This window comes from Diospyros lotus, chromosome 7, assembly GCF_014633365.1.
Source record: "Diospyros lotus cultivar Yz01 chromosome 7, ASM1463336v1, whole genome shotgun sequence".
NCBI lineage: Eukaryota > Viridiplantae > Streptophyta > Magnoliopsida > Ericales > Ebenaceae > Diospyros > Diospyros lotus.
In genome coordinates, this window is record NC_068344.1 from 9,720,881 (window position 1) to 9,735,940 (window position 15,060).

Sequence of the window (15,060 nt, forward strand, 5' to 3'; positions counted from 1 at the left end):
ACCACCTCCAAGATATACACTTTCTATTTCTTGAAAAATTCGTTAAAAATCATTTTAACACCAATGAATGTTAGCTATTGAAATATCGAAAAATAATTTTTCAAAATGAAAACATTTTCATATGTCTCCTTATAATGTACTAATCTTCCAGACTTAGAAAAAAAATTATAGATTATTCGGTTTAGATACTTGAAATTGATTTTTGTTAAAAATTATAAACTTGATTCATGACTTAGGGATCAAAACCAAATGATGTTTTTCATCATTAAAACTAATCACAAGTGTAAAACATCAGAAAGTACTGTTGGGATTATTGTTAAAAACCATAAACTTGTGATTTTTGTTAAAAATCATAAACTTGATTCATGACTTAGGGATCAAAACCAAATGATGTTTTTCATCATTAAAACTAATCACAAGTGTAAAACATCAGAAAGTACTGTTGGGATTATTGTTAAAAACCATAAACTTGTGATTTTTGTTAAAAACCATAAACTTGATTCATGACTTAGGGATCAAAACCAAATAATATTTTTCATCATTAAAACTAATTACAAGTGTAAAACATCAGAAAGTACTGTTGGGATTATTTGTTTCCATTTCTTAGCGACCTTCTCACGAATTGCCTATGCTATTGGGTACTCTGGTGGGCCGACTGTGACAGTAGTCAAAGGCAATCAAATTGAGTAACGTGATGAGATAAAGATTCAAGATATGAGTTGAGGACTCATAATGGTTAATCTCAAGATTTTGGTTATAAGACCAATAAAATTTTGAGGATGAATTTTCTTTAAGAGGAATTGAATGTAACAGCCTAAATTTTTAAAAGAAATTGCAAAGAGTTAAGGAAATTAAGAGTACAAAATATTTTATGGGGTGTTGATATAATACTCGATTTTTTTTTAAAAAATGGATATTCTAAAAATAAATTTTAAATTAATTAAAATTAGACCCGGAAAGGATTTAGTTATAATTTGGCGAATTATCTAGCCTTAAGAGAAATCAATGAAAGCCAAAACATGAATTCACAAAGTAATGTCCTTATTATAATTTGTTTTAAATTAAGTAAGGTAGGTCATTGCTAATTTAAGGAGTTGTTGAAATCCACAAAAGGTTGGTGAAATATTTTACTTTGAACTCGACTAAAATTCAATGGGTTCAAACTGAAACGAAGCAAAAAATTGGTGTCAAAGTAAGCATAACTGAGAACACGATGGTACATTCGAATTTCACAATTGACCCTTGAATTGAAAATAATCGAGAATAAAAGATTTTGAAAAAAAATTGTCTAAGACAAGATGAGCAATTTGGTCGAGCTATTTTGAGTCAAAATTCCAAGAAAATGATTACGAATCGGATTAAACTATTTTATGATACTAAGAGGAGGCATGGAAAAAAACATGATATTTTTTACACCAATTTTAGAACACAAAAAAAGCAAGATATTGAAGCCAAAAGTTAACAGAACTAAAGAAAGCCAAAGGGAAGCACCAACTAGCCTATTAGGCAAATTCAAGGATCAACCAAATTTGATTCGAAATTTTGCTTGGATTCGATTGCAACTGATTGGAAATGTAGAATGATGAAGAAATCTTGTGAAACCTAAAGAAATAAGACCAAGAATTAATGAAATATTGCTGATGTATGCACGTATATGCAAATATGGAATACTTGCTACAACAAAAGGACGATGAAGCTTGGAGTCGGATTGTTGATGGAGGTAAACGATGCGACAATATAAAGGCTGATAGAGATGATTGAAGAAGACAACTAAGTCGTCAAGCTATGGGCAATAGCTGTGGAAACAATATTTTGATAGGATGAAACAAGGGACCATCATCTATAAATACTAATGGTTGTCTCTGTTCTTTAAGCATAACGAGAAATAGTGACAAAGAGAAAGGAAAAAATAAGAGAAAACGAAGATTTTTGGTCACTAAAAAAGATGAAGAGGTGAGGTGGTTTTAATATTTTTTAGCCTTTTTCGAACCGTGAGAAGTAGCAACAACGGTCGTTGATGGCCTAAGAATGGCTAATAATGGCTTCCAGCAACAACAATAGTTGTTAAGGTTGCCTAGAGGATGGTTAGTGGCAAAGTGGCTTTTGGGGAAAAGCGCGAGGAATTTTTTTAAAAAAACTCAAGTTTTGAAGTGATATTTCTATCCAAAAGTTTTGCCTTAAAAAGTTTTACTGATAAATGTCCTAATAATGATGGATTGAATTAATAAGAGTTTAAAACTCCATTTCTCTCATTACAAAGATCAGTTTATTGCATGTGATGTGATAATGTATTGCTTAAGCATTCAAGTATCATATATATATGATTTGTATTGAATTCCACCATTTTTTTAAGGAGATGATTTTTTTAAAAAAAAAAAATACACACATCCATGTGAGTTTCTCAAACTTGTATTTTTCATGAGACGAAATTTAAAAAAAAAAAAATACACAATTTTATGAGATGTGTGTTTTTTTAAAATTTCATCGAATTGCTCGCCGCTGCAACTGCCTGTTGGCCATCCGCAACTCCTTCACTAAGCCGATTGCTCGCTATTCACCAGTTGCCTACAACTTCGATTGCCCACTTGCTGCTCGTCGGTGACTGTCGCTGCAACACCTTGCCCGCTAGTCACTGCGAACTGCTTCGCCAAAGAAAAAGGCTGCTAGTTCCACAGAGTTCTCTGCTTTTTCTCCAAAAACTTCTACCTTGATATATAAATATATGCAATGCCGAGGAGGATGGATACATTCAACCGTTTAAGCTTATAAATATATATAATATAATTCAATTGAGGTGAAAGACTTTTAATGCATCTACTCACTCAATTAATGCTCCACTCCCTCATTTAATACCAACACAAAAGACTTCTGTCTATTAGCTAGGAAAAGTCTAGAGAGTTTGACTGACTCACCAACTGCCCTATTGAAAAGGGATAAAATGACGATTTTACTCCGCCCACTTTGCAAATTGGGCCGCTATTGCTCTCTCCTTGCTTGCTCGTCACCCTTCCATGGCCGCCGTCTCGCTACCCTCGCGTCGCCTCCGTCACCTCACCTCGCTGCGCTGACAATTGCTGCATCTTGAAGATGTAACGACGATCGACGAGACAAAACGACAACAATGGCGAGGCAAGGCGACGGAGACGACACAAGGACAGCGAGACTATGGGCTCAGAGCGACAAAGCGCGACAAGACAGCAATCATGGAAGAGAGACGAACAAACAAGAAGAGAACAACAATGGGCGGGAGCAAAATTGTCTTCTTACCCCCTTTTTGTAAATGGCTTAGTAAACCCATCGAACTCTATATAACGACCCCTACTAGCTATTGCCTGCTGATGCTGACGTAACAACCCCCCCACCCAAATTAGATCCCAACCCGTAAGATTTCACTTTCCTTCATTCTGTAACTTTATTTTTCATCTCTTCTTATTAAGTCTGCCACCACCTTCAATATGTTATCTATATCTTTTTTTATTTTTCATTTCACTTAAATAACACTTATTTACATTTAATTTTTACCAATTTTAGAGCATTAATTTTCACTGACTTAGAAAAATTATTAATTAACTAACACATAAAAAAAATTTATTTAAATTTTACCTCCCTCATTTTGCCGAATGAACATTGTTATTTACTAATAATATTAAAACCCTATCATTTACTATTAATATTGAAACATTACTTTGTAATTAATTTATTCATATATGTTGCGTTGTCATAATATGTTACTTTACTCCTAACCGAAAAACTTTTTTTTGTAGAGATGAAATCACAAAGTTCTCATAATGTATATCTTACTCAAGTTTTCATTAGTCGAATTTCGAATATTGGTTAGGAATTTGAATCACAAAATGGCGTACACTTTTTACAATGCATGCACGAGAACCGAGTTTTAGTGCTCGAATAACGAACAACAAAAAGAATAAGAAAACAAGTACAATCATATATCATATATAAGTTATTTATTTGCTCTAAAGAAAGAAAAACAAACGAGACCAATCAAATGTGCCGTAAAAATGTGCCACAAGTTAGCAAAAGAAACCATAGACATACACGAGTTTAGGTACAATGCTAGATTGTCGATGGTGAAATAACAAGCTGGCAATAATTCAGTGGTTAGATAATTTTTGGAGAAACATAACCATGGTTTGACTACTCACACATTTGTTAAGATTACACTGAAATGTCTCGACCATAAAGAAAACACTTGCACAATAATTTTTGAAAGCCAATCTATCAACATGTCAACAATTGCGACTCATGAAGATAGAGTCGAGCAGTCCATTATCAATAGATTATATTGAGATAAATATCAGGAACCATGAAAACGATTTACATTAGGAACAAATGGGTCATGACACTGAACTAATCGAGCATTTCACATCTAAGAGAAAGAAAAGTCTAAACTTTTTCTTTAATTACAATACGAACTCAAAAAATAAGATGTTTCGTTGTTTTTGAACTGATTCTGAGTAAAAAGGCTCATGTCTTCTTAAGGGATGTCGTAGTGTTTCATACAACACCAAAAAGTACTCAATGATTTTTGCATCATTTATTAGTGTAAACCACCATGACCAAATGATTATCCTTGGTTGCAGATTATTGAGACAATCAAATCATGTTTAGCTATTCTCAAAGTTCCTAGAAGTCATGCCAAACCAAACAGCCCCTATTGTTATAATCATTGATCAAGACGCTGTAATTTCAAAAGCTATCTCAATGGTGTTTCCATTCAGTTTGCACTGATACTGATTTTGCCAGTGACATATTTTGAACAAATTTTCTAAAAAAATCAATGACATATTGTATAAGAAACAAAATATCATAGACTAGTGAATATCATTAAACAGTTTGAATCGCCCGAGGAGTTCGAATAATGATGAACTGAGATAATGGAGACCACTAATTTGGGCAGCAATGAATGGTTGATCAACATGTACAAAATACACGGTCAATGGGTACTAGCTCATGTCAAACATGTATTCAGTGCAGGAATGTCTAGCACTCAAAGGGTTGAGAGCAATCACTCATTTTTAAATAAATATATCAACAGAAATAGTTCATTGATGGACTTCATCACACGTTTCAATAAGACATTAGCTCATCAATGCCATGAGAAACTAGTTATCAACCATATTGATTTCAATAAACAACCAATGCTAACCTCAATTGTTATAATGGAGCAATAGATAGTACATATATACACGAAACATATATTTGTATTGTTCCATAAAGAAGTTGAGCAAATCAATTTCTATATTTGTTCAAAGAGATCTAGCTCCGTAAATGTTAATGTGTACAATGTGGAACGTTTTGAGCAAAGGAAAAAAATTGATAGGCACTAAGACCTAACTTATTACCCAGAGTATGATTTCATATTATGTAGTTGTCAAATGTTTTTAATTTGACAACTATCCATGGTGACACATGTTGTTCCATTTGAAGAAAAAATAAGTGTCGTTATCGAAAAAATATATTTTAAAAATGTGGACAAAGAATGCAAAGGTTGGATTTGTACATGAACCTTTGGCTAGTTTATCAATTGATGATGATTCTAGTCGGTCATTAATGGCAAGGCATGTGTTACTATCACACAAAGCTTTGTTGTTGGTCGATGATGTGTTTTTAACATATGCTCGCATCACTTTTCTATTGGATGACTTATAAAGTTTGCACATTAGGCTTAAAGATATTGACAACTACGAAAATATCAAAATGAATAGGAATAGGAGCAAAAGTCGCGATGAGACCCAAGTGGTATGTGATCCGAATTCTGTTAGAGCGTGGAAAGCGATTAAAGTCATCAAAAAAGAAGGCAATGTCCAAATCTAGCAGAACATGCACAAGAAGACTTGCCTGATGTTAGATTGGGACATTGCCTTCTCTTTCAATGACTTTAATCGCTTCCTGCACCCTTTCGCTCTAACAACATTTGGATCACATACCACTTAGATCTCCTTGTGGATTTTGCTCATATTCTTGCTCATCCCAATATTTTTGTTGTTGTCAATATCTTTAAGCCTAATATGCAAACTTTCGAATTCATCTAATAGAAAAGTGTTGTAAGCATCTATTAAAGATGCGTGATCGACTAACAACGAAATCTTGTGTAATAGTAACAAATGCCTTGTCATTAATGACTGACTAGAACCATCTTCGACTGATAAACCAGCCAAAAGTTCGTGTATGAATTCAACATTTGCATTATTTGTCCACCATCTTAAAATATATTTCTCCAATAACAACACTTGTTTTTTCTGCAAATAACATGTGTCAGCATGGATGACCGTCAAACCCGAACATTCGATAACTGCACGATATGAAATCATACTCTTGGTAATAAGTCAACTCTCGATGCCTATCAAAATTTTTCCCTTGCTAGAAACACTCCACGATGTACACCTTAACATCTACGTAGCTTGATCTCTTTAAACATATGTAGAAGTTGTTTTGCTCAACTTCATTTCGAAACAACACAAATATATACTTTATATATATCTGTATCATTTGTTACTCCAACATAACAACTGAACTCAACCTTAGTTGTTCACTAAGATCAATATAATTGGCAACTAATTCTTCATGGCGTTGATGAGCTAACGCCCTATTGAAATGTGTGATGGAATCCATGAACGAGTTATTTCTGGTAACATATTTCTTCAAAAATGAATGAATACTCTCAATCCTTTAGTTGCTAGATATTCCTACACAAAATACATGTTTGGCATACGCTGGTACCTATTAACTGTGTATTTCATACATTTTGATCAATCATTCATTGCAACCCAAGTTATTGATCTGCATTATCTCAATCCATCACTGTTCAAAATCCTCGAACGATTTAAACTATTTAATGATATTCACTAACATGTGATACTACTCTTTATACATCATTGCGTTGATTTTTTAAAAAACTTATTCAAAATATGTCAGGCAAAATCGGTACAGAATAAACAACACCACCATCGAAACTTCGGTACAAAATTGCAACATTTTGATCAGTAATTATAACAACTGGGGCCACTTGGTTTGGCATGATTTCTAAAAACTTCAAGAACAACCAAACAAATGATTCGATCATCTCATCACTAACATTCTACACTCAAATATAATGGTCTGACCATGATGGTTTACACTAATAAATGGAACAAAAATCATAAAGGACTTGGTATTATAAGTTGTATCGAACACTACGACATTGCCAAAAACAAAACATCTTATTGTCTAAATCCTTATCATAAAAAAAAAAAAAAGTTTAAACTTTTCTCTTTCTCAAAGGTAAAATGCTCAATAGTGTTTCGACATGACCTATGAAAGTTCAAACTTTTATCCCTCCCAAATATAAAATGCTCAATTAGTGTTCCTAATATCTCGTCCAATACAACCCATTTGTTGGTGTTGTTTGTGTGCTTCTTTAAATTTTTGCTTATGACATCAATCATAAATTCCTTTTTTTTCAACTACTATATCCTGTGAAAGTTGCAAAGAATGTATCAAAACAACATACTCACGAAAATCCATCATATTTAAGTTTGACCATCCAATTAAGTCTAAAGATTTAATTTATTGAAAGCCGTCTCTATCAGCTAAAAGAAACTCCAACTTCTTGAAAAAAAAGAAAAAAGCAAATTCAGATTTTTTTTTTCCTTATAGAAATCAATTTTAAACAATTAGAAGAACAATTAAATCAAACAAATTCTAAACAACGAATACAAAAATTCAGAAACAATTAGAAACAGAGGGCCCAAATGCTTTTTGGCTCATGATAGTTTGGTCCAATATGAGGCTGATTTTGATAGTTAAATGCTGACTACAAGCATAGAAAATTTCCAGATTTGCTTTCGGCTTTTGTCCATATACAAAAACTTAGTCCAGCTCGCGCATCTTTGCAAAAACCATCCATAACTTATAAACAGATGCTGTTATGAAGGACTCATTTGAGGCTCAGATACGAACTGATCAGTGGGCTGAGGGGGGAGTTGACCCGCCATGGCTGCAGCCATCGGTTGCCGAGTGACAAAGAAAACTAAGGGGGTTACCTTCCTAGGGGCTGTTTGCTTACCTGTTTGATCACTTACAACATTACTAAAATTTAAATTTTGTATAATTTATTTACTTATATATTTATTAAAAATTAAACATTATCATGATTAAACGTTAATTGGAAAAAAAGTAAAAAAACTGCTAATAAAATTTTTACCAACGGTAATTTTATTTGTCGGAAATACCTCCGTCAGAAAATATTACCGGCGGTTAAAAACCGCCAGTAATGATATTATTACCGGCAGTTTAAAACAACCAGTAATGGCTTTAATAATATTCAAACAATTACAATATTAGCATGAGAGACACCAGTTCCGAGAGAGATGGAGCAATTTTGGAGCCAACAAGAAAAGACCAGCCCCAAAACAGAACACAAACATGGGGCAAATGTCCCAAAACAGAATTAAAGCGACATTGCCAAGCTTCCAGCCAATCAAAAGACCAAATGCCAATCTCCAAGAATTAGATGGATCTAGGCAGGCAAAAAGAAGCAAGATCCATGCTCATAGCAAAGAAGCTAATTAGGTAAATGAAATTAGCTTTTAAGCTACAAATGGATGGTAGAAAAATGACCTGGATGGGCCGCAGTCAAGGAAACAAGAAAAGCCAACCTAAATACCATAACACGAACCAGCCATCAAATAGGAGATCAGGGAAGGAGAGCCAAAAGGCCAAGTAAGCCGTAACTGTAAGCAAGCCAAGAGCGAAAAACTTTTGAGACTGATTCAAAACCAGCGAGGACCTTCATAATATTTTGAACATAATCCATAATTAGTAACACGATGAGGCACTAAACAGAATGGTTAATTAAACCATTAATCATTAATTGTGCTACCAAAGAGAGTATTTGGATGTATGCAACATGGATTTGCTAATCAAACAAAATCATTGACCAAACTGGAAAACCCAAAAAACAAAAAACTCAACCGTGTTTGTGAAGCTACAGAACTCATGTCTTGGGAATGCATTAAAACAAGCTCCTTCAGCACACGCATTCCCTACAACCTACACTCAAATGTTGGTTATAAACATAAACACTAAGAAATGCAACACCACATCTTCAAAACAAAGAAAATGTTTAGGGCAACTCCTGTCGTATAATTTTGCTTGTTCAGCAATGGTAATTTGATAAATATTAAGGCTCTCAAGATAACATAGCAAAGCCATCTGATGTGAATTAAGGCTCCCCTATTCAAAATGAACAATTCTTCAGAATAAAGAAAGAAATAACACAAATTGATTCGCATAGTGAAGGAGCAATGTCAAAGCAACTTGGTCGAAGACCCAATTACCCATATCGAGAAAAAGTAGCTAGATTGCATCTCACTCTCTCTCTATGAAACAGTAGAAATAAGACTTTTTTTTTGTCCCCCCCAGAGTTTAGACTGGACTTCAATAAAGTAGGAGATGGTTATTCTTCTGCGGATTCTTTGACCCATTTGATTATATTTTCTACCTGTTTTTTCTTTCTTGTTTATAAACATCAAAATAAATGAATATTTTGAACTTGGTTTGTTGCGGTGCTTTCCCTTTTCGTTTTTGTTTTGTTTTGTTACGTTTGTTTGTTTGTTTGTTTTTAGAACCACAAACATCAAAGAATGAACAGTTGGAGATCACTGTTGATCCTACAGAATAATTTTTATTGCCAGATAACAGCTATTAGTTATTCTTAAAACCAACCAGTAAAAACAATTAATTTTGCTTCTCTAAAATAAGTCTAAAACTAATAAGTGTTTTGAGATAAAATGCAGAAAACTAAAAGAGTGTTCAAACATAATGAAGCGGCATAATTCAAAGGGATTGACTGAAGGGAGGGAGGGAGAGGCTCATGCCTGGTCCAATAATAAAGAGCATGTTTTTTGAGGGAGAAGCTGCAAAAGAAAGAGACATCAAAAGGTGGGACTCCAAAAGAGCATTTCAAAGAATTTGAGGAAAAATGGCTAGAAATTTGTTCAAAACAATTTCCCCCGGAAAATGCCCCCAAAACCCACCCATATACTCCCTCTAGCGTCGTCTCGCCAATCAAACAAAGTATGCAATCATGAAAGTTCTTCCCACGCATTGGCAGGTCCACAAATTAATCACTTTTATTGAGTGCTATTTTGGGTTTTCTTTTAATTAATCAATACAAATTAATATCACATTTATATATATTTTTTAAATTAAACAAGACAAAGTATGACCTCGGGTAAATCAAATATCATATAATATTATTAATTTAATTAAGTTACTAATCTTATTTCATCCTTAACTTAATTCTATCACAACATATTATGTAATTCTATTACAACATAGTTTTTCATGCAGTTGTCATGTTTTTTAACTATCCTTGCAAATCTGCAACAGACATTTCGATTTTTCAGGACCCGATTAAGAAGGCCCCTATGGCGAAGAAGAAAGTCAAAAACATAATAGATCAGAGTGCCAAGAGGCATACTAAAGCCCAAATTTTCTCATACACCAATAATCCCACCACTCCCAACCTGCAGTACAGCATGAAAATCAATATATCATTTACCTGTATCTATAAACTATTTTTTACCATGTTAAGTAATCCAATAACAATGATTAGGAACCCTTATGCCACCTCCTGAAACCTGGGACTTTTCTGTGCACGGATTTTGTTGTTCTGGTTTTGGTTATTTTTGGAATCAAAGAAGTAAGCTAGGTTCTGATTTTTTCATATAATTTTCACTTCATACAACTACAACTTTGAATCTAACAAAAACAACTTTCTGGTGAGTTCTGAGACACTCCCTAGAAACATCTACTATAATTAGTTAATCAAACACGTCATCTCGTGCTCTCAAGTTTTCACCAAACAAACTCTAAAGATTCACTCTCACACCATATCCTTATACAATCCTTTTAATTTGGTCTACCCATTGGTAAGAAGAATTTCCAGTCAATACTGTGTAACATTTTTCATAAGTTTTCTGGTGGAAGTGATTCTAAGCATCACAGTTCTAGTTTCTCAATAATCAATATCCATGATTTTTTTTTTCCAATATTTTGAACTATATGTAATGCTGAAGAATCAGTGGAGGAAATTTTATAAGAAACTCAACGTTAGAACATAAGAACAAAAATTAAAAATCATTGAAATGATTAAATCAATTTTACTCCAATCAATACTAACTCTAAAAACAACAATGTTGATCAATAATTATGATCTAATAGAATGAATTATCATCTAAATCTCAACCGATAAACAGAGGATCTGGGATAACACGCAAGATTCATACGTATAGACAGATAAATAAACGATAGAGATACATTATACACAAGCTGGAGACAAACCTGATCAAGGAAGAACAACTACCGCAGAGCAATCAAACTGTAATTTACCCCAATTCCAATCAACACTTCTCTGGTTGCATGTGCGACTGATCAGTGAGCGAAGGAGGGCGAGGGCGAGGCCGATGGCGAGAGCGACTGAGAGTGAGCGAGGGAGGGCGAGAGCGACAGCGACTGAGAGAGAGCGAGGGAGGGAGGGCGAGGGCGACTGAGAGTGAGCGAGGGAGGGCGAGAGCGACTGAGAGTGAGCAAGGGAGGGCGAGGCGAGGCGAGCGAGGGTGATCGAGGGAGGCAGCGAAGGCGATCGAGGGAGGCAGCGAGGCGCGAGCTAGATAATGTTAGGGTTTGCAGGGGGGATTTTGGAAGAGATCGAATGGGGTGAAGGGAAGAATTGGGCCGGGTGCACGCAGGAGAGAATTGGGCTGGGTGCGCGCAGGGCCTTATATAATCCTATCCCCGGCGGTTTTAAAACCGCCGAGGATGGGTAAACACAACCGGCGATTTTATTAAACCGCTGGTTATGCTTCAAAAATCACCGACGATTTTTTAAAACCGCCGGAGATGTGTATCCCATTACTGGCGATTTTAAAATCGTCGGTCTTTTGACTCATCACCGGCGGTTCTACAAATCACCGATAATTGTGGTGTTTTTCCGACGATTATTAAAATCGTCGGGAAAACTTCGCCGCCAATACCCCTTTTTCTTGTAGTGTTATAATTATCAAAAATAATATTTAAACTCGATAGTATTTAAATTATTTAATTTTTAAAAATATATAACTTAAAAAATTATTCAATATTTAAATTTTACCAATACCTTATAAGTATTCAAAACACTAAGCCAAACACCCCCTGAAAGCCATTTTAAAAAACAGTAAACAGCCCCAAAGCATATAGTCCAACGGTAAGATAAACGATATGTCAGATTCACACCGATGGTTGTAAGTTCGATTTTTATCCTCCACAATACAGCGAGTCCGCACAAGGGTAAGCAAAACATGCTATTCATCTCCATCCATATTACCCGAGTAATTTCTTGGAACACTGGCCATCCGGGTTGCCCCGCCAAGAAAAGGGTCGGATCCCACCAAGCCAACACTGATCTGGACCCAGGAAGCTCATCATCATAGCCCCTTTAAGAACTTGGAATTGAAGGACAGAACAAGAAGAAAAAGCAGATGCTGATATATTTATGAATGTATGTATGTATATGTACATGCACGAACACAGAGTAACGTGCGCCAACACACACACCCAAAGGGCTGTTGATTTTGGAGATGGATCTGAAATCATCGGCTTCGAATACCAGCACAGAGAGGGGCAACCACCCCCAAGAAACATCCCATCTCTCTGTGAAACAGCGAAGCCTCAATCGGGTTCATTTTCCGGGCCACCGTATTTACAGTACGTTTGGAAGAAAGCATGGAATGGCAATACTTCCATTCTACCCTTTTCCGTCCTTTTCCATTACTAAGAAATAGAATGGATTCATGGAAAGAAAAGAAAAAGAACGGAAAGCAACGGCCGATCTATTTTCTGATTCGGAAACCAGTTCTTACGAACAGAAACCGCAATCAAACAAAACAGATCGTGATGTTCTTTATTATTATTATTATTATTATTATTATTATTATTATTGTGTTTGGCTTAGCGGTTTGACCGCTTATAAGATATCTTACCGAAAGGGGCTGTTGAGTTTGAGAACTGAATCATCGACTCTCAGATGAAGCCGATCGATCTGAGAAGACAGAGATCGGCATCTACGAAGAGGGGAAACAGCCTCCGCAAATCCCCAGCTCTCCGATCGAGCCTCATCCTGAATCTGATCGCCATTTTGGAACCCTAGCCCGCTTTGGATATTTTGGATTTTATAGTGGTCTAGTTGCCTGTTTTATCCCTGGAGGTAGGGTTGGGATATTCGCGGGGAGAAAGGGTATTCCAGTCATTGTACTGAAAGGGTATTCCAGTAAGCAAAATTCTATTCGTAACCACGATTTTACTCTCTGCAACCACTTTTTAATACACCTAAAATAGTCTCAAGAAAAAAATTCAATTTTACCTTTCATCTTCAATGGTCAACCACCTACATTAAACAACCACTTGATATTGTACTTTCTTCCACCGACAAACTCTGTAATTTCCTCTCACCCGTCGTCCGTCGTAATAACTTATTATTTCATACCCACAATCGAAAATTGAAAATCTATTTTCTCCTCAAGGTCACTCATTTCTCTTGTTTCACACCCATCATTGCTCAACCATTTTCTCTCATAATATCAACGAGTCGAAGTTAGACATAGATTATTACACTCAAATGTTTACAACGAATTGGGGAGAGTTTGACGAAGAAGATAACAACTACTCAAAAAAATAACATCACACACAAGTAAATCTAAATCTTGTATGTATTAGTGTGTGTTTCTAGGGTTTGGGAAGTTGGAAACTCCAAAGAATTCTTGATTTTCAGAATTAGTGTGTAAGTAAATATTATATGTATTAGTGGATTTTTCGAATTCCAGAATTCGGGAAACGCTTGTATTTCCGAATCCCATGGTTCGGGAAGTTGGGTTTTCGAATTTTTAATTGGTATTTTATTTTATTCATTTTTTCTTATATCTCAGCAAAATTGATTTTGTAATTCACCAATCATTTGATATTATTTAACAATTCACTACTAATGAGGTATGATAGATTTTTAATAAAGTTTTTTTAAATTATTATTATAGTTAGAGAAAAAATATATCTAAATGTTTTCTTCTATTAGCTTTTTGATACTCGAGAAACACTGATTGGATGGACTAAGAAAGTTAAAAAAGAAAATGGAATTGTTATTGTAATAAAGAGTTTAGAATCTACGAGTATTAGAAAAAAACCTATAATTTGTCTTACTTGTGAACGCAATGGGAAGTATAAACCATCAAAAAAAGAAAAAACAAATAAGAAAAATAAAATGCAAATACACTGATTCAAAAAAATGTCATTATCCATTTGAATTACTTCCACTACAAAGTGATAAATTTGTCCATCTAACAATTATAAGCATGACATGCAATATAGATTTAATAAATTTTTATCAATAAATATAAATATTAACTATAAAATTATCAATTACTTATAAATTATATGCACTTGCATCTTAACTCAATAAGATCTCACCAACATATCTAATTAAAAGTTTGAGAATAACTTATTAAATAAATATTAGACTCTCAATTACTTTTAATCTTAATAATAATAATAATATTATTATCATAATATATATATTATATACATATTGTAGCATTACATTAACTTAACTGCAAATTAAAATAGTGGAGGGTTCGTGCTTGTAATATATTATATTATATAATATATAAAATAAAAATAAAAATATAAAATATATTATATTATATAATATATAAAACGAAAATTAAGAGCCTCCGAACTCCAGAGTTCAGAGTTCAGAGTTCGGAGGTAGCAATCTTAATAATAATAATAATTATTATTATTATCATAATATATATATTATATACATATTGTAGCATTATATTAACTTAACTACAAATTAAAATAGTGGAGGGTCCTTGCAAATTGAAATGTGTAATATATTATATTATATAATATATAAAATATAAATTGAGAGCCTTCGAACTCCAAACTTCAGAGGCTCCCAGCATCTCCGAACTCTAGAGTTCGGAGGTAGCCAATGCCTCCGAACACTAGAGTTCGGAAGCGTAG

The 15,060-nt window shown here is 34.2% G+C and overlaps 1 long non-coding RNA gene across 3 annotated transcripts; it reads right to left on the reverse strand.

Moving 5' to 3' along the window:
• Positions 1-4,009: 4,009 nt before the first annotated feature.
• Positions 4,010-13,200, reverse strand: LOC127806157 (uncharacterized). 3 transcript variants are annotated; one of them, XR_008024357.1, is made up of 3 exons: positions 11,347-13,200; positions 8,620-8,788; positions 4,010-8,065 (listed from the first exon to the last, which is right to left on the reverse strand). It is a non-coding gene; the product is annotated as an uncharacterized LOC127806157 (long non-coding RNA). The 3 variants fall into 3 exon arrangements; XR_008024359.1 differs by lacking the exon at positions 8,620-8,788; XR_008024358.1 differs by lacking the exons at positions 4,010-8,065; positions 8,620-8,788 and adding an exon at positions 8,847-9,234.
• Between the last annotated feature and the right edge of the window lie 1,860 nt (positions 13,201-15,060).